Here is a 20,225-nt window from a genome sequence, read left to right on the forward strand (position 1 = left end):
GTTTCCTCCAGCATCTTCACAAGGACCTTTGCTGTTGTTATGGGATTGATTTGCACTTTTCGCACCAAAGTACGTTCATCTCTAGAAGACAGAACGCGTCTCCTTCCTGAGTGGTATAACGGTCCCATGGTGTTTATGCTTGCGTACTATTGTTTGTACAGATGAACGTGGTACCTTCAGGCATTTGGAAATTTCTCCCAAGGATGAATCAGACTTGTGGAGGTCTACATTTTTTCCCCTGCGGTCTTGGCTGATTTCTTTAGATTTTCCCATGATGTCAAGCAAAGAGGCACTGAATTTGAAGGTAGGCCTTGAAATATGTCCACAGGTACACCTCCAATTGACTCAAATGATGTCAATTAGCCTATCATAAGCTTCTAAAGCCATGATATAATTTTCGGTAATTTTCCAAGCTGTTTAAAGGCACAGTCAACTTAGTGTATGTAAACTTCTTACCCACTGGAATTGTGATACAGTGAATTATAAGTGAAACAATCTGTAAATAATTGTTGGAAAATTAATTGTGTCATGCACAAAGTAGATATCCTAACCCACTTGCCAAAACTATAGTTTGTCAACAAGAAATTTGTGGAGTGGTTGAAAAACGAGTTTTAATGACTCCAACCTAAGTGTATGTAAACTTCCGACTTCAACTGTAGGTGTTCCTCTTGTCCAGATGGGATAGGGCATTGTGCAGTGAGATGGTGATTGCATCGTCTGTGGATCTATTGGGGCGGTAAGCAAATTGAAGTGGGTCTAGGATGGCAGGTAAGATGGAGGTGATATGATCCTTACTAGCCTCTCAAAGCACTTCATGACGACAGAAGTGAGTGCTACGCGGCGATAGTAATTTAGTTAACTTCTTATGGCTGCAGGGGCAGTATTGAGTAACTTGGATAAAGGTGCCCATTTCAAACGGCCTCGTACTCAATTCTTGCTCGTACAATATGCATATTATTATTACTATTGGATAGAAAACACTCTCTAGTTTCTAAAACCGTTTGAATTATATATGTGAGTAAAACAGAACTCATTTTGCAGCAAACTTCCTGACAGGAAGTGGAAAATCTGAAATCGATGCTCTGTTCTAGGGCCTGCCTATAAATGTGCTTGATATTTATTAGTATACATGCACTTCATACGCCTTCCACTAGATGTCAACAGGCAGTGAGAGAAGAAATGGAGTGTATAACATGATCTGAGGTCGAATAAAAGCTCTTGGCATGACGTGACCCCAATTTCCTGTTTTCTGGAACGCGCGAGAAGTGACCTGGTATTGCCTTCTGTAAAGCTGTCGTTATAGACGACTAATATCTCCGGCTTTGATTTTATTTGATACATGTGACAATATCATCGTAAAGTATGTTTTTTCAATATAGTTTTATTCGATTATTGAAAATTTTTCGGGACGTTAGGCGTGTTGCTTTGTCTGCGTATGTTCAGGAAGGAGAGCTTCGCGCCACTTTGCTAGCTTTCCGTGCTAATTGACTGGAGAAGAGGACATTCTAAATCCAAACAACGATTGTTCTGGACAAAGGACCCCTTGTACAACATTCTGATGGAAGATCATCAAAAGTAGGACCCATTTTATGATGCTATTTCATATATCTGTCGAACATGTGAACTAGTAGTTTGCGCCCAGATTTTGGGCACGCTCTCGCCATAACGTAAACTGCATGTCGTAATGAAGTTATTTTTAGAATTCTAACACGGCGATTGCATTAAGAACTAGTGTATCTATCATTTCCTATACAACATGTATTTTTTAGTAATGTTTATGAATAGTTATTTGGTCAGAATATGTGAGTGTCAGAAAAATATCCGGACGTTGTGGGAAAAAGATGCTACGTTAGCACAATGTATAACCACTGATTTCAGCTCTAAATATGCACATTTTCGAACAAAACATAAGTGTATGTATAACCTGATGTTATAGGACTGTCATCTGATGAAGCTTATCAAGGTTAGTCAAAAATTATATATCTTTTGCTGGTTTGTTACGATCGCTAACTTTTGCTGCTGGTAAATGGCTTGTGTTTCTGGCTATTGTGGTAAGCTAATATAATGCTATATTGTGTTTTCACTGTAAAACACTTAAGAAATCGGAAATATTGGCTGGAATCACAAGATGCCTGTCTTTCATTTGCTGTACACCATGTATTTTTCAGAAATGTTTTATGATGAGTATTTACGTATTTGACGTTGGTGTCTGTAATTACTCTGGCTGCTTCGGTGCTATTTCTGACGGTAGCTGTGATGGTAGCTGCAATGTAAAACTGATTTATAGCTCAAATATGCACATTTTTCGAACAAAACATAGATTTATTGAATAACATGTTATAAGACTGTCATCTGATGAAGTTGTTTCTTGGTTAGTTTGGTTGTTTCTTGGTTAGTTAGGTTGGTTTTGTGCATGCTACCTGTGCTGTGAAAAATGTCTGTCCTTTTTTGTATTTGGTGGTGAGCTAACATAAATATACGTGGTGTTTTCGCTGTAAAACATTTTAAAAATTGGACATGTTAGCTGGATTCACAAGATGTTTATCTTTCATATGCTGTATTGGACTTGTTAATGTGTGAAAGTTAAATATTTCTAAAAAATATATTTTGAATTTCGCAACCTGCACTTGAAGTGGCTGTTGTCATATTGTGCCCGGCTTCGGGCTTGCAGCCCAAAGAAGTTAATTTACCTTTGCTTTCTTGGTTACAGGAACAGTGGTGGACATCTTGAAGCGAGTGGGGAAAGCAGACTGGGATAGGGAGAGGTTGAATATGTCCTTAACTTCTGCCAGCTGGTCTGTGTATGCTCTTGAGGACGTGCTCTTGAGCACGGAAAGCAAGAGCCCACAGTCCTTGGGAACGGGCCCCGTCTGTGGCACTGTGTTATCCTCAATGCGGGTGAAGAAGATGTTTAGCTTGTCCAGGAGCAAGACGTTGGTGTCCGCGACATGGCTGGATTTCCCTTTGTAATCCGTGATTGTCTGGAGTCCTTTGCACATACGTCTTGTGTCTGAGCCGTTGAATTGCGACTCCACTTTGTCTCTGTTCTGATGTTTTGCCTATTTGATTGCCTTACGGAGGGCATAACTGAAATGTTTGTATTAAACAATATTCCCAGTCACCTTTCCGTAGTTAATTGCGGTGGTTCACGCTTTCAGTTTTGTGCGAATGCTGCCATCTATCCATGTGTTTTGGTTTGGGTAGGTTTTAATAGTCACAGTGGGAACAACATCCCCTGTACACTTCCTGTTTAACTCAGTCAGCGTGTAAGTCGATTTTATTCTCAGAGGCAACCCGGAACATATCCCAATCCGAGTTATCAAAGCAATTTTGAAGTATCGATTCCGATTGCTCAGACCAGCGTTGAATAGACAGTCGTGTCTTTGGACTATCATTGATGTTAAGACGATTGTTTTATCAAATAGATTAATTATGTCTAATTATTACGATGATTAAATTACCATGTAACAACTAACTAAGTAGTAATCTTGGGGCACCACGGAAAACGTTTGTAAAGAGTTAGTTTTCCGAATTAACTGTTAGATATAAATATATCTCTTACATTTCAGTCATCAATCAGTCATGAATTAATTGTTTACCTTCTATCAGTCTCATTCTGAATGTCGCAAAATCCTTGGATATCTACACGAACCCTAGCATAAATGATGAATCCGCTATATACAAATTGGCTGAATTATTTATTTACTAACTAAATAATCACACAGAATTACATAAACACACAAACAGTTGGCTATTGGTTACTAACACAATGCAATGAAAGGTCCCTAGTGGACTAAACCTATATGACGGCTTGGTAGACAATGGAAAAGGGTCAGATAGAGAGCGGGAAAGACAGAATGGGACCCAATACACACAGTTGATAACTAGGCTCATTGAATTGCTAATACTTTTCACATGAACAACCACTCATTCGAAAGGAATTTCAATGTATATATTTACACTTGTATGTCTTGCCTCTCTGTTGAAATCGCTGGTCCGTCTGCTGGAGAGTCAGTCGACAGAAAGTCTCTGGTTTGTCCACCAGAGATCAAATTCCGTAGTTGTAGCTCTGTTATAATGGATATGTCAGACATACCAATGGTCGTTCGATAGGGAAATGTTCTCCAGAAGGGATCTTTCAGAATACCATGCGGTTGTTTGATAGGGAAGTGTTCTCTAGAATGGATCTTTCACGAGTACCACCCGGTGGTTCTCGGTTGAGGCTACTAGAATAGATACTTTATAGGTATCTATAGTGGTGAAAGGAAATTGTTCTTCACTCTCTTCTTCGGTCGAGTTTCATAGACTATTTTACATATACAGCTGCAGACTGTGAATGTGTAGTCTTTAGTTTTATAGATTTCTTAACCATTCGTGACTTCTGGTTCTGTCATGATTGTTGGAAGCATACTCAGACCAACGTGTAGTGTGATCTGGGTTCCACATCTTTATTTATTTAAAGTAAGTGAACCACATAACAAAACAATAAAGAATAACAAAACGTGACGACAATGGAGTGCTGACGTACAACTACACATAAACAATATCCCACCAAACACAGGTGGAAAAATGCTACTTAAATATGATCCCCAATTAGAGACAACGATAGCCAGCTGCCTCTAATTGGGAATCGTGCCAAACACCAACATAGAAAACAAAACTAGAACCCTGCATAGAAAATATAAACTAGACTAACCCCCCAGTCACGCTCTGACCTACTCCATCATAGAAAATAAGGACTCTCTATGGTCAGGACGTGAAAGGTTCACACCGTCCGCATGCATGGTCTATAGAGTAGTAGCCATTTCAACCTTGGGGATTCCTGACCCTGCGTTTTTTTTACTAAATGTACATTTTGTCACGAGTGCTATTTAAGCACTCGGGTAAAAAAAGGGGCGTTCCCCTCTTTTGTCATAATGTCTGTGTTCACGTGGGCATGGCCACTGACTTGGTTAAGACTTCATATGAAAAACAATTCTCTCATTTGGAAGGCTAACATCACAATACACCTTCTCACAAATAGTTTCATATTTAATCATATCAGTTCCCCAACATTTGGATGTGATTCTGATCACTGAGAATTATACACATTCAGAGATACAGTTATGTTGTTCTACTGTCCTTAGTTACATTGCAAATTATTAACAAATTCAACAGGATTGTTATTTAACTGCCCACGGACCCTTACAACTGGTTGGAATACAGATATATTGTTTCATCATTCAACCTTTTTATGCCAAGTCTCTCTGTGTTCCACAGTCACACATTCCACTCTCAATACTGCAGAGCCCAAAAGCAGAGTTTTCACGACCGATCATTAAACTGGAGGGGGAGAGAGATGGGGCGCCTATAATCCTCACCCAACAGGGCAAGTCGTGACAAGACCTTAGCAAGGGTACTTTCTGTTTGAGTTTCTGCCTATATGAAGGTAGGTGCAGAATAGAGTCGTGATCTGATTTGCCTTAGAGAGTCGGGCCTTGTAGCCATCCCGGAAAGGAGAGTAACAGTGGTCCAGAGTTTTTTAAGCTTAAATACTACATGCAATGTGTTGACATAACTTTGGAAACGTTTTCCTCATATTTGCCTTGTTAAAGTCCCCGGATACAATAAATGTGGCCTAAGGAGGCCTCCCGGGTGGCGCAGTGGTCTAGGGCACTGCATCGCAGCGCTAGCTGTGCCACCGGAGACTCTGGGTTCGCGCCCAGGCTCTGTCGCAGCCGGCCGCGACCGGAAGGTCCGTGGGGCGACGCACAATTGGCCTAGCGTCATCCGGGTTAGGGAGGGTTTGGCCGTTAGGGATATCCTTGTCTCATCGCGCACCAGCGACTCTTGTGGCGGGCCGGGCGCAGTGCGCGCTAACCAAGGTAGCTAGGTGCACGGTGTTTCCTCCGACACATTGGTGCGGCTAGCTTCCGGGTTGGAGGCGCGCTGTGTTAAGAAGCAGTGCGGCTTGGTTGGGTTGTGTTTCGGAGGACGCATGGCTTTCGACCTTTGTCTCTCCCGAGCCCGTACGGGAGTTGTAGCGATGAGAAAAGATAGTAATTACTAACAATTGGATACCATGAAATTGGGGAGAAAAGGTGGTAAAAAAATAAAATGTGGCCTAAGGATATGTGTTTTCCAGTTTGCACAAAGTCAAGTGTACTTTCTTGAGGGCCGTTGTGGTATCGGCTTGAGGGGGAATATACGCGGCTGTGACTATAACCGAAGAGAATTATCTTGGGTCAGCATTTGATTGTGAGGCATTTTAGGTTGGGTGAACAAAAAGTATTGAGTTCCTGTACGTTACCACAATCACACCACAATTAGTTATTCATGAAACATACACCACCTCCTTTCTTCTTCCCGGAGAGTTCTTTATTCCAGTCTGCGAGATTTACTGAGAACCCAGCTAGCTGTATGGACGGGGACAGTATATCCGGAGAGAGCCATGATTCCGAGAAACAGAATATGTTCCCTGATGTCTCTCTGGAAGGACATCCTCGCCCTGACCTTGTCTACTTTATTGACTGAACATTGGCAAGTAATATACTCCGAAGCGGTGGATGGTGTTTACGCCTCCTGAGTCGGACTAGAAGTCCCCTCCGAATACCTCTTCTCCACCAGCGACGTCTTGGAGCAGCCTCTGGGATAAGTTCAATTGCCTTGGGGGGTACCAACAATGGATCCAATTCGGGAAAGTCGTATTTCTGGTCGCAATGCTGGTGCGTTACTGCTGCTCTGATATCCAAAAGTTATTCCCAGCTGTATGTAATAACACAAAAAAAACGTTCTGGGCTAAAATGTAAGAAATTTACCAAAAAATATATATACAGTGCCTTCGTGAAGTATTCAGTCCCGTTGACTTTTTCCACATTTTGTTAAGTTACAGCCTTATTCTAAAATTGATTAAATCGTTTTTTTCTCCTCATCAATCTACACACAATACCCCATAATGACAAAGCAAAAACTGTTCTTTAAGAATTTGGTAATTTATAAAAAATATCACATTCACCTAAGTATTCATACTCTTTACTCAGTACTTTGTTGAAGCACCTTTGGCAACAATTACAGCATCGAGCCTTCCTGGGTATGACACTGCAAGCTTGGCACACCTGTATTTGGGGAGCTTATCCCATTCTTCTCTGCATATTCGCTCAAGCTCTGCCAGGTTTGAGGGGGAGTGTTGCTGCTCAGCTTCTTTGTTTTGTTGATGTTGAGGTTATTTTCCTGGCACCACTCCACCAGGTCCCTCACCTCCTCCCTCTAGGCTGTCTCGTTATTGTTGGTAATCATGCCTACTACTGTTGTGTCGTCTGCAAACTTGATGATTGAGTTGGAAGTGTGTGTGACCATGCAGTCATGGATGAACAGGGAGTATTTTTTTATTTTACCCTTATTTTACCAGGTAAGTTGACTGAGAACACATTCTCATTTACAGCAACAACCTGGGGGAATAGTTACAGGGGAGAGGAGGAATGAGCCAATTGTAAGCTGTGGGTGATTAGGTGGCCATGATGGTACAGTATGAAGACCAGATTGATAATTTAGCCAGGACACCCGTTTAACGTCCCATCCGAAAGACTTTCACCCTGCACAGGGCAATGTCCCAAATCACTGCCCTGCGGCATTGGGATATTTTTTTAGACCAGAGGAAATGGTGCTTCCTACTGGCCCTCCAACACAACTTCCAGCAGCATCATCTTGGCTGTGTGCTTATGGTCGTTGTCCTGTTGGAAGGTGAACCTTTGCCTCGAGGTCCTCTGGAGCGCTCAGGAGCAGGTTTTCATTAAGGATCTCTCTGTCTTTCGCTCCATTAATCTTTTCCTTGATCCTGACTTGTCTCCCAGTCCCCGCCACTGAAAAACATCCACAGAGCATGATGCTGCCACCACCATGCTTCACCTTTAGGGATGGTGCCAGGTTTCCTCCAGACGTGACGCTTGACATTCAGACCAAAGAGTTAAATCTTGGTTTCATCAGACCAGAGAATCTTGTTTTCATGGTCTGATAGTCTTTAGGTGCCTTTTGGCTGCAAGCGGACTGTCACGTGCCTTTTACTGAAGAGTAGTTTCCGTCTGGCCACTCTACCATAAAGGCCTGATTGGTGGAGTGCTGCAGAGATGGTTGTCCTTCTGGAAGGTTCTGCCATCTCCACAGAGGAACTCTGCAGCTCTGTCAGAGTGACCATTGGGTTCTTGGTCACCTTCATGACCAAGGCCCTTCTCTCCCGATTGCTCAGTTTTGCCGGGCAGACAGCTCTAGGAAGAGTCTTGGTGGTTCCAGATTTCTTCCATTGAAGATTGATAATAAGAATGAATAAGAATATATAAGAATAAGAATAAGAATGATGGTCCCACTGTGTTCTTGGGGACCTTCAATGCTGCAGAAATGTTTTGGTACCCTTCCCCAGATCTGTGCCTCGACACAATCCTGTCTCGGAGCGCTACGGACAATTCCTTTGACCTCATAGCTCGGTTTTTGCTCTGCCATGCACTGTCAACTGTGGGACCTTCCAAATCATGTCCAATCAATTGAATTTACTACAGGTGGACTCCAATTGAGTTGTAGAATCATCGCAAGGATGATCAATGGAAAAAGCATGCACCTGAGCTCAATTTTGAGTCTCTTCGCAAAGGGTCTGAATACATATGTAAATAAGGTAAGCAGAGCTTCTTTCGGCGCCATATACTCCCACCCAAAATAAACAAACTTTCTGGCAGCATTTCTTTCACAACTTAATCTGCAACGATTAAGTATATCAAATATCAACAACCCTTATTATGTGTGCTGGAAATGTGGCTGCAACAACTGCTCCCCCCCGCGCATTGATGATGTGGACGTCGATTAAGCCAGCCCCACACACCTCTAATTCAGAGGGGTTGGGTTAAATACAGAACTATAGTAAAATATTTAATATGTGTGCGTGCAAAAGTCAGTTGCTGAATGCAAAAGCATTAACAAAGACCACTAGTTGGTGCTTCTCATCAAAAGAGCGCTCATTTACCGGAATGTACTCGAAGCACAGTAATTCATAGACAAGCATAAGTAGCAGAAAGGAAGAGGTGAAACTAGAGGTTTTACTCTGCCCAAAATCTGTCCACGTAAATAACCCCATGAAGTAAGAAATTGTTGTATGGATGAGGTCAATGAGAGAGTGTCGAATTTGGTCTAAAAATATGTAATTGTACATTTTCTACGTAAGGCTTTTTTGATCTAATAGAAGTTTCGTAATGGTTAGGTTGTTTCGAATGCAATGATATATGTGGACGCACGAGGCATTTCAGCAACTGAAAAAAAAGACTTTATATCAGAGTTGTGCCTGTTGTCATAGATAGAGGAGTGATGATTGATATAACCTGTTTTAGCATGGCCATTGGGGGCTTCCCTCAATTTAAAGTAGGCCTAGTCAACTGGGTGGGGATTCTTATGATTTGGGAGCAATCAGCCAATGAAGATTAAGTAAATTGGTCTCAACGATGCTGTCACAGATACAAAGATGAATACTCTATTTATCTCTGTTGTTCACAAGTGTATCTGCCCTCTCATTGGCTAGAATAATCCCACCTGATCTCTCCTGCCTTTATTTTGTCTTCGAGGACATGTATTTCCATTGTTAGGGCAGTTTCTTGACTATTTGTCAATATAATAGACAGTCTTTGGTAGTAGGACAATGAATATTCATATACTTAAACCAAGCTATATTGTGATTATACCACAATTCTAAATACTACTGTTAATTCAGCAATGATTGGATACATGCCTTGTGTAGGCGTGTTCACAGTTGTAACCTTATAAACAGCAACAGACGTGTCCGTTTGTTGCGCAAATCTGTCTTTCTGGGAAGTGCAGCTGTCTACAGCAACTTTCTCTGTTTTGGATATTTTGAAAACAGATGATTCTTCATGGATTCAATTTGAAATGGGCATAACCTAGAACTAAATGTACACTACTTTAGTTCGTCAACATCTATAAATAGATTAAACTTGTCTTTGCAGCTTCCAATGAATTCCAAACCCAAACTTTGAATCAATTTAGGGAACATTTTTCCTCTAAATTTTTCTAATAATGTGCAAGCTATCAAAGGAGGTGGTCACCACTCCTCCGCTAAGTAGTGAACCTCCACCCATAAAAGGATTGATCTCTGACCTCAGCAGCGATACCAACCCTAATTATGCCATTAGCGAAAAACAGCCGAAATTGCGAACGATCTCCAAAATCAACCATCAAACACAGGCTTTGTGACGGTTCTCCCCACTTTTGCACTGATGTATCGCCATAAAAATGTGGCATCGGTCCAATACCACCATGCACAGCTGAAGCACGTGCCAGACATGGCTAACATGAGGGGACAGGTGGAGAGAACTGAGCAACTATTGACAAAAGCAGGAAATGAAAACATTCTGCTAGTCGAGGAACTGCATTTGAAATCTGAACAATTGAAAGTAATTGCAAATACTTATGACGATGAACGAGCACAAACTCTTCAACAAAATCGTTGTCTCCAGGAACAACTCGATTTAGCCAAAACTAAATACGAGGTAGTCCACTCCAAACTAGATAAATCTGTTGAGTTATCTACAAATAGGAGCGCGCAATTTGATAACATGCAGGCAGTTTTGTTGAACGTTACCCAGAGTAACATGGTTCTACTCAAAATCCGGCATAGCCAAAGACACGACAATATTAACAACACAGGTTCAAGTGAGTCTGGTGTCCATAGTGTCAAAGTGGTACAGGTGATCCTTGGGGTTGTCCTTCACTCAGTGATTTACCCGACCCTTTCTTCTTCTTGTTTTGCATGCACACAGGTCTTTTCCACTTAATTGTAGCATTACTCTTACGTTGCTGCCTAGGGCGCACAGCCTGCCGACTCTGTCTCTTTTCCATGTAATCACAGAGTAATGTTTCGTAATTGGCATCAGAGTATTTTGAGCGCTCCGACTTGTGCTTTTCCAATGCCTCGCGTTTCCACTGTAAGTTGACAATGCTGGTTATGAGGCGTCACCGAACTGCACCAGTGCGTCGTACGAGTGCTCGGGGCCGGATCTGATGACTCTATCGGCAAAGTCTCTCCTGAACACTATCCCGCAGTGCAAGCAGTTCCAAAACTCGTGAGAAGGGCATGTATGCCGAGGCTGCCGCTCCTGGACACACGGAATGTGTTGCATCTGTGAGCCCAGGCGCTCGGGACAATCTGAAGCCAACATGATCTTGGTCAAAGACGTAGATTCCTTCACAGGCCATGTCCTTTGGTGAGACTTCCATTCGTACGTATCCATGAGTCAGCTGTCGAAGCGTACAGTAGGCAGTGAGGTGGGAGAATAACCATATGAGAGAAGCTATCTTTCTGTTATAGGTGGTAGGTTGGACTGTCTTTTTCAACTGTTGCTCAACCCCCTTGTCCAAGGGTAAAGCGATCATAGAGACTCTCTTGGACTATGCTCTTCACCAGACTTAACGCAGTCTCTATAGGGAAGCTGGATGCTATCAAGTAATTGAATAACACGACTCTCTCAGCCGTGCAGTTATACCTCAACTTGTATCTACGCACGTGCCCTATCATCACCATGCACATGTAAGAGAGCAGCTTATTGTTGGTGCCTGTGGACGCGGTTGACCTTAGGTTCATTCTCAGATCTTCGACTTGCAACAGAGCCCTGAGTCTGTCCCGCTTCGCTTCGGGGTACTGCCCAGACAGGAACTGGGCTCTCTCCCGACTCCTATTCAGAGATCCGTAAAATTGGTAGAGGCAACGCAGGGGATAGGAGCTCAGATATCTAGGTGCCTCTAGCTCCTCCAGTGTGTGGCTATGTGATTGGAGTTGGTGGAATATGTCTTTACCCAACGTCTTCTGCTTGGTTATCTCATCACGTCTCTTCAGGGACTCCAACTGCTCTAGGAACTTGATGGGTTTCAGGTTTTCACCGGTGCATTGATCATCGTTGCTGTCAGCGGTTAGGAAAACACTACCACAAGGTCCGGCTCGCACCATTTCGTCGTTGTCATCGATGCGTAGTTGACACGATTCCGCAGCTTCAACGGGGATGTCTTTCTGTCCGAACGTGAACTGCTCGTGCCTGAGCGTGAAGTGGTAGCACATAATCTTCCTCCTCACTTCTTCCCAGGTATCGACCGTGATTTCCATTTTGAATAAACACTCGGGACACTCCTTGGTGTCCATAGCCAGCTGCGGCACCATGGGGTACCGGAGCATGAGCGAAAAGAAGTCCTGCAGGGAATCCAAGGTGTTGAGGGACTCTTCGTGGGAGCACGTGATGACTTCTCTGCCCAGCTTCGCGAATACACCGACTGCTTCTGACAGTGTAAGCGGTTGATTTGGGTTACCGACTATGGTTTTCTAAGCCTCGGCACGTGAGCCACACTGTGTATTCATTCTCCTGTTTCTCACAAGGTTCTTCCGGTGTTGATGACGATCGCTTGGGCTCCTCAAATGAGTCTAGGAATATCTCCAGGCGTGAGTCAATCTCTCCCAGTAATCTCGCTCTGCACGCCAAATTGTACAGGTCGATCACTGTCATTGTCATTCTCGCCCTTCCTGATGCTCGACATCAGAGCCTCTAGCGCTCCCGGGGCTACGGCATCTGTGATCTGAGTCTGTCCCTCCCACTCCTCTAGACACACCATGAGTCCTATCCATCTGGGGTCTCGTGAGCACGCTGGTTGGTTCACGTCGCTTCTCTTGGAAACAGAGGGCCAAAGTGTCGTTAGTTGCGCAAATGCAGATATTCCAGCGTCACCGATAAACTTCTCTGGCAATGCGTAGTGAGCGGTGAGCCTGTCATTCCCCGCCCATTGCAAGCTGGCCTAACTTTCTAGGTTGGCTGGTAACTCCCTGAACGCGTAGGCTAGGGCGCCCGCTCTCTTCCTACAGCCCGTGGCAACGACAATGCAGCGGCTGATCTCCCAAGCTAGTTTAAGCATCTCCTCTCTCCCCTCACTCACCACAATCGCAATCCTTTGGTTTATAGGATATACATCCAGGGAGACTCTTTCGGCTAGGGCAAGCGTTGCCATTACCGTGTTAAGAACCATAGACCCAGCGGTGTCCGACTCGCCGTGTACAAACACGGGTCTCAGTCCGCACCCGTAAACAAGCACGGTGTAAACATCGTGGAGAAGAACTTGTGAGGTTTGTAATACTTTACTAGCCTGCCGTTGTTGCCCAATTGCGCCTTGGTCCTGTAGTCCTCGTTGTGGACGGGTTCGAAAAACACATGTACTCCGTCACGAGGGAGCCTGGGGATGAACTCAATTTCGAGACATGAATTGAGTAACATGAAACATGAAACTCCCCTCTCACGCCACTCAGAGTTGACCATAATGGGCCCTGGGGTCCCGTCGTGGTCTTCTTCGTCTTGGTCTTCTTCGTTGTCGTCTTGCTCATCTTCTTTGTGGTCTTGGTCTTCTTTCGCATCTTCTTTGTCGGCTTCATCGGCTACACTTCCCTCCGATCCGCTGTCGTCGTGATCATCAACTCCCCTGGATCCGCTGTCATCCTCAGAGTCCCCATCCGAGTACTCTCCGTTGCTGTCAGAGAACACGGGTTCGCTTTCATCGTAGCTCACGGGTTTGCTTTCATCGCAGCTCACGACTTCACCTTTCTTATGTCTAGCAAAGGACTGTAGTCGATCAGGTACCAAAACCTCTCTCTCCTAGGTATCAGTTTCCCATCAGAGCACCTCTTCCATTCTCGCAGCTGCTTGCCGTACCAAAAGCAACCCGCTGAGTCTCGAGCGAGTGCCTCAGTGGAGTCCGCTCGCCCAGACACCCATCTGTACATAAACTCTGACACTTTGGTGCAAAATGAACCCGGGTCCCTCTTTGACCACGGCAAGGGTCTCTTCCAGGTTTCCGGGCCTCGAATTCCCTTCGGTAGACACAGAATTCTGTAAGAGAACGGTTGCAACGAACGTGTACCTCCGAACTGTCACTCTCCTCTCCTTGCGCGCTGTCCAGGGGTGTCTTGATGAGAGCGTGCACGCCTGCTTCCCCTTGCATCGCAGAGACTTTCAATGTCCCTGGGTTTGAATGTAACACCAGGTTTCCGGAGGAGTTGACACGAATAACCCCTTTAGACTTTGCGAGCAGAACGGTTACGTCCTCCCTTGTGCAGCAAGGCTCTTTACAGGAGACTAGATACCCGGTGCTACTTGTTTTCAGAACGTCTAAACCGGTAAGTTTGTGAGTCCACCATTGTGTACTGGAGTCAGCCTCGGGCGTGAAGACAGTCACCGTTCGGGATCTGAACGGTCCCGATGCACCCACGAACCAGGCCAGTGCCCGCTGCAGGTAATTTTAGACCCCACGTCTTAGGCATTTTATCTCGAGCTCTTCATGCACCTCTCCCGAGAGCATTCTACATGCTAGGGCCGCAACAAACTCTGAAGCTGAGCATACCTCGTTGTGGTAAATCAGACTCACGTCAACCGGACTGTCCCGCTTGGTGTCATCACTGTGGCCATTGCAATCGCGACAGGGGGACTCATACCACTCTCCGGGCTCGACTATCAGGATTAGGTTGGAGATTGGCACCAGAGCGTCACGTCTGAACATATTGAGTCCTTTGTTCACCACCTTACAAATACCTCTCGTCCACACCTTTTCGGTAGGGCACGTCAGCACCCGGGGGCAAAAGTCGCCAAAGCCTTTCCACGCCGCGGGGTCTCGGATTCGAGCCGTTCTAGAGTCTGTCTCCACACGCTCGAGCGCTGGGAGCCTTCCTATCACCCCTTTGCCTCGAGAACTATTCAGCCCCAATGGAACACTGGCAGGAGGAGCGTCACACAGTCACTTTACAGTAGCTACGTGAGAACCCAGGCTCCCTATCGAGTTCAGGTTCTCGGAGAGAGAGTATTCCAGCTCCCAGTCTTGATCCTGCGATGCCTCACCGGGGGCCCTTTGGAACGTCCACTGAGTAGCTATCAGTTTTTTCCAAGACCTCTGGTTTGCCTCGTACCCCTCTAAGGGGTCCCGTCCTCCGCTGTGCATGAACATGTTGTTGATAACGGAGCTCTTATTTTTACACTTGATGCGTTCTCGCGAGTCTATCAGATCGGGACCTGGCCACTCGGGGTCCTCTTTCTTCAACACATCCGTTCTGTACAGAGAGCTGCTCTCTACGACTACTGCCACAGACTCCAGCTTCTGCACCAATGGCCCCTCGTCCCTCAGGTAAAACAGCGGGGACTCGGACGCGAACGCTATAGTGGAGCCGTCTACTACCGTGGTGCCAGGGTATCGGTTGACACCGTAGGACCTGCTCGCTAGCCGCATGAACGTCCAATCGCCCAGACTGGTCCTGACCTTACTCGGGAAACAGTCCACCTTCTCAAACTCAAACACGGGGCCCAGCGTACTGGAGTAGGCTCGCAAGAGGAGCTGCTCTTCGTCTCCGCGAGGCAACAGCTCGCACCCTTCCCAGAGTTCGAAAGCCTGTATGGGAGAGGGGTTGCAACACCTCGACAGCAGAGGCGCTAGCCTGTGATACTGAGCGCACAAGAAGGTCCCGATGGTGTTTGTCCTCAGCCTCTACGAGTGGAACGGCTCGTCCGTGCCCCTCGTCCACACCGATGATCCTCTGTGTCTAGTGAGGGTGATCAACTTGCACATGGGGAAGCAGTTTACCCTGCAGCTTTCCGCCAAATGGCTCAGGAGAGCGTAGACCGGCGACAGCTCGCCCCTGCCGTGCACGGTGAACTCGTAGTCGAGCATCATGTCTCCTACGGTCATGTCCGGTACGCACGGGTGAACCGATCTGTAGAACCAGGTCAGACAGGCGCTCACGTCAAAGTTCCTCTTGGCACCGCGTGTGACAGAAACCCTGGCACAGTGTCCCAGTACCACTGCCTCGCCTAAGCACGCCTCGTAAAGGGAGCTGCATTCACCTGGAGCCCTGTCTGCCCTGACCATGGAGTAGTGATTCGGGTAACACTTGATTGTGAGGTTGAGATTGTATTCCGACAGGGAGTAGGATAGCATATCTTCGTCACTCTCGTTCAACTCGGTTTCTTTCGCTATCTCGATAGAAGGGAAGAACTCTACATCTCCTATGGTGGACAGGGCCACCGAGGAGCCCAGCTTCTGCCTTTGCAACCTAAGCCAAGATCTCTTGTACAGAGGCTGTTTACATCCAGGGTCTCAGATATCGGGGTTGTCGACGGCCACGTCGAACAGGCACTGTTGTACCTTCCTGCGACAGGTCTTGAAGAGACGAAAGAGTTTATGTTCCTCGTAGCCTCTCGCGTTCTCGCTACATATGGCCTGCTCAATCCTCGACATCTTCACGACTATAACCCCATCGGCAAAGGAACCCGAATCAACTTTCGTCCTGCCGCTCTTGGGAGAGTAATTGAGTTGAAAGAAGCAGTCGTTGGTATCGAGTAACTGCGTTTGCAGGGCTGGGTATTTTCTCCGGTACAATGACACAGAAGTCATCGGTAAGCAATGTAGGTTCCCCTGCCCAGCTGGGTTGGGGTACAACGCCGGTCGTGTTCGGCATCTTCAACACAGCTCTGCTGTATCCGTGCTTTGAGTTGAAGACCCCGCAAGCCCTCAATATTCTCAGGTTAACCAGCCCCAGAGTCCGTATCCCGATGGTGATCCACTTGAAACTTGAATTGCAACCTCGCCCGCGGCCAAACAGGACCAAATGTCCCGTTCTCTGTCCGGTCCTCGAACTGGTGGCGATGACTGTGGATATGTTTGCTATGACTCGATCTTCATCGTCCGTGTCATCCTCGGATTCGCGATCAGAGCTACGACACTCACTCTCTTCCTCACAGGCGTAGTTACTTTCCTCCTCACCTGTGTCTTTGCTTTACAGAGATACACCGTCTGTTGTGTAGATGTAGCCCGCTCCCACCTTCAGGCCTCAAAAGTCGCGCTCCTTGACAGTGTAACACGTCCGCCAGTTTGAATACAAGCCTGCCACGGAACCATGTGAGTCTGAGCGTCGACAGATCACCAGGGAAGGAGGCGATGGCGCTCCGCCGCCTTGTATCCTAAACGCCACGTCTGAGAACACGGATAGGGTCTCCTCAAAGACTGCAAATGCAGTCTCCCCAACGGACAGTTTCCTGGGGAGACGGAGGTCTGTGTAATTCTCGATATGGACGACATGACCTCTGCTGTTAAACTTTGTGAACGTACCCTGGCCGGTCCGCACCCTGTACACGTTATTGGATATACTGAGGGGTGACAAACCAAGAGATCTCTTGAGTTCCTCTTCGTACAAGACCCTGCACCTCACCATGAACCTAGATAGCCATTTAGGATCTAACTGGGCGAACATCTCACTGTGGGCGCCGAATGGGCTCGATAGTTCATCGCCCGTGAGCCGAAGCTTTTGCCATCTGAGACAGGTGTAGATGTAGAAGATGTACTTATCACACATACGAACGAGAGATTTCGCACTACACTTGTTGGGGCTCATAGCAGAGATAGAGTTGTATCCAGCACGAACGGGTAGGCTTGTATCAATGCAATGGCCAGCGGGAAGGGAACCCTTTCGCTCTGGAAGAGGGCTGACACTTTTGATCATTCTCTCCCCTTGAGAGCCACCTTGACCAGGGTGGTTACAGATATCTTCTCAAAGTATGACAATGTCTTCAGGGCTGAGGCGATGTCCTCTGTGAGGCCAGGCTCGGCTCGATCAACCAGCGCGCTGGACCCTGTAAAGGGAGACACGGTGGAATCAATGGAAGAAGGCTCTGTGAAATATGAATATGAGAGCGTGAAGAATCATGATTATTTCCATGACATCAGTATGAGTTCGGAATATTCCTTCGACGATGTACATAGGAACCTGCTTAGAGTTATACGTTTTGGAGTTTTGGCCGCAGCTGAGAACTACAGATGGACCCTCGCCAGCTACACCAAGACCGTTTCTGAGCTTATGATAGGCTTCAAGAAGATCCTAGAGAGGTACCCCGAGTTGACTTGAGCGACGAGCATCTCCACTACATGGTGCAGGCTGCACTCGGGCGCAACAACCTCGTGCAGGAGATGGTTCGGCTGGCTGCAAAGAGACAGGCTCTAGATGCTGTCAAAACTGAGCCTGAGCGTGAAGATGGTAAGTGCAACAGTGACATTGTTGCCGTACACGAAGCCCTCAACACGTGCTATACCGACCACGAGACACTCAGGATGATCCTCCAGTGCTACACCAAACTGTACGTTAGATACATAGAGGTGTGGAGAGAGATGTGTTCCAAGGTATCAAGGGACATCACGGTGATGGAGTTCATCAACCTGACTCAGGACAGGCCTGGTGTAAGCCACGGAGAGCCTTGGTCTGAGGCAAAGGCCTACTTGGCTCGCATGCTACACAAGGTGGGCTCTATCACCCCCAGGGCCGTGGGAGAAGCTTGCGCCCGGGCGCTCAAGAATATAGATTACAACCTCTCGTCAGCGCCTAGGGGGAACAAAAGTAGAGGGCTCGTTGACGCCTCGATACAGGACATCCGCAACCGTTTAGACAGCAGTTCAGCAACGTGTAGTTGGGACTCATGCATGAAGGATCTGCACTTTGACATCCGCAGCGACCTCACGGTACTCGAGGCCCTGGTCGGGGCTGGGGAGATCTCCGTGAAGACTCTGCTGTACGAGAGGTCTATGCTTGTCTCCCAAGTGAGAAAGATGACCAGGAACCAGGGCTCTCTCGAGCTGCAAGTTGCTCATGTTCAAACAGAGCTCAGAGACTCGGTGTCTCGGTGCCGGTACGCTGAGATGAACGTTTTGCAGTGACCAAACCCCGCCGGCTGCGAGGCAACGTTGGAGCGGTGTGTGTAGGTACTAATCTAGCACTTGTATCGCGGATAGGGCTCCTACAGTATGGATTCGGATTGTGATTACCTGCTCTACAGCAGAGGAGAAGATAACCGAGAAGAGGACGATGTCGACTACGAGTCGTGTCTACACTGTTCTCATTATTGGAGTCAAGCAGAGTCAATAAGATGCAACTGCATACACAACAGCCCCGAAGTACCCTTCCAAGTAGCGCGGACCGAGCGCATGGTACCTTACGTGGTGGTGTTCGAAGCTACCGACCAGGCAACTCAGGCCAAATGTAAAACATTTGAAAAGTCTGAGACTCCCATACTCTATGTATACAATGGCGCGGTTATATCCCTACAAGGTGCGATACATACGCAGGACGTGTCGCCTAACGGCACATGGCTATCTGAACAGGATGAGTGTAGCCACTTGTTATTGCGGTTGAGACAAGCAGGTCTGATCTGCACACATATGCCAGAACTAAACAGAATAGTCCTTGAACAAAATAACGACGATGGGCTACTTTATCTGGCAAACAAGTGGCTGTTGAACAAAAGCAACATGAACGAAGGCATAGAGTTATTCGGGCCCTTTGTCTGACGCCATGCTAGCTCCGGTGCTTCATGAAATCTTTCGTTCAGATTGGATCGAAGAGCGCAAAGAAGTAGGCGAGACCAACAACGAGCTGAAGCTAGGATGGGCCCAGGAGTTTTATGATTGGAACAGTGTCATGAAAAACAGGACCGGTTCCATGGTATTTGCTCACTGTCGAAAATGTCAGATCACCCCATCAATGCGCACAGTGACAAAATGGTAACGTTCATCTTGGACAAGATGAGATGGTGCGGCTACACTCCTTGGTCCGCTGTGCAGGCAGTGCGCTGCTCTGAAGGTCGCATTAGCAGGAGAACCTGTGTCCAATGTCAGAGTCGACTCCTGACATCGTGCGTGTTTCTCATGGGGTGTGTCGCAGTGGAGGCGTCTCGTTAGCGCGACTGGCTGGTGCGAAACGAAGCTGTGATTCAGCTGTGCTGGCTCCTGTATCACATCCACAGGCCTCAGAGGTGTGATGTCCTGCACTTGCTAGAAGCATGGACAGAGTCCACAGTGATACACTCAGCAAGGTACCAGGACTACAAAGTGAAGGCAGCGTCGTCTGACCTAGAGGCTCTCGTTGTGATGTTCGCCAATGATCACCTGCCAGTCGTATCTGAAACCAAAGGCAAGTGCCCCAACCACAGGTAGGACAACGGCGGCCCCGATCCCAACCACAAGCTGTTACAGTTCATTATTCAAAACGACAGATTCTCCCCAAAGTGAGAGCCTGTCGTGTACCCGATTAGAAGCGAGGACGACTTCAACATCTCGACAGCCGTGGACCTACTAACCAAGGCCCCAGATGATATGGAAGCCAGAGCCCAAGAGGTAGACGTGATAGCACGAGCCCT

The sequence above is a fragment of the Salvelinus namaycush genome, chromosome 14 (genome assembly GCF_016432855.1).
Source record: "Salvelinus namaycush isolate Seneca chromosome 14, SaNama_1.0, whole genome shotgun sequence".
NCBI classification, from domain to species: domain Eukaryota; kingdom Metazoa; phylum Chordata; class Actinopteri; order Salmoniformes; family Salmonidae; genus Salvelinus; species Salvelinus namaycush.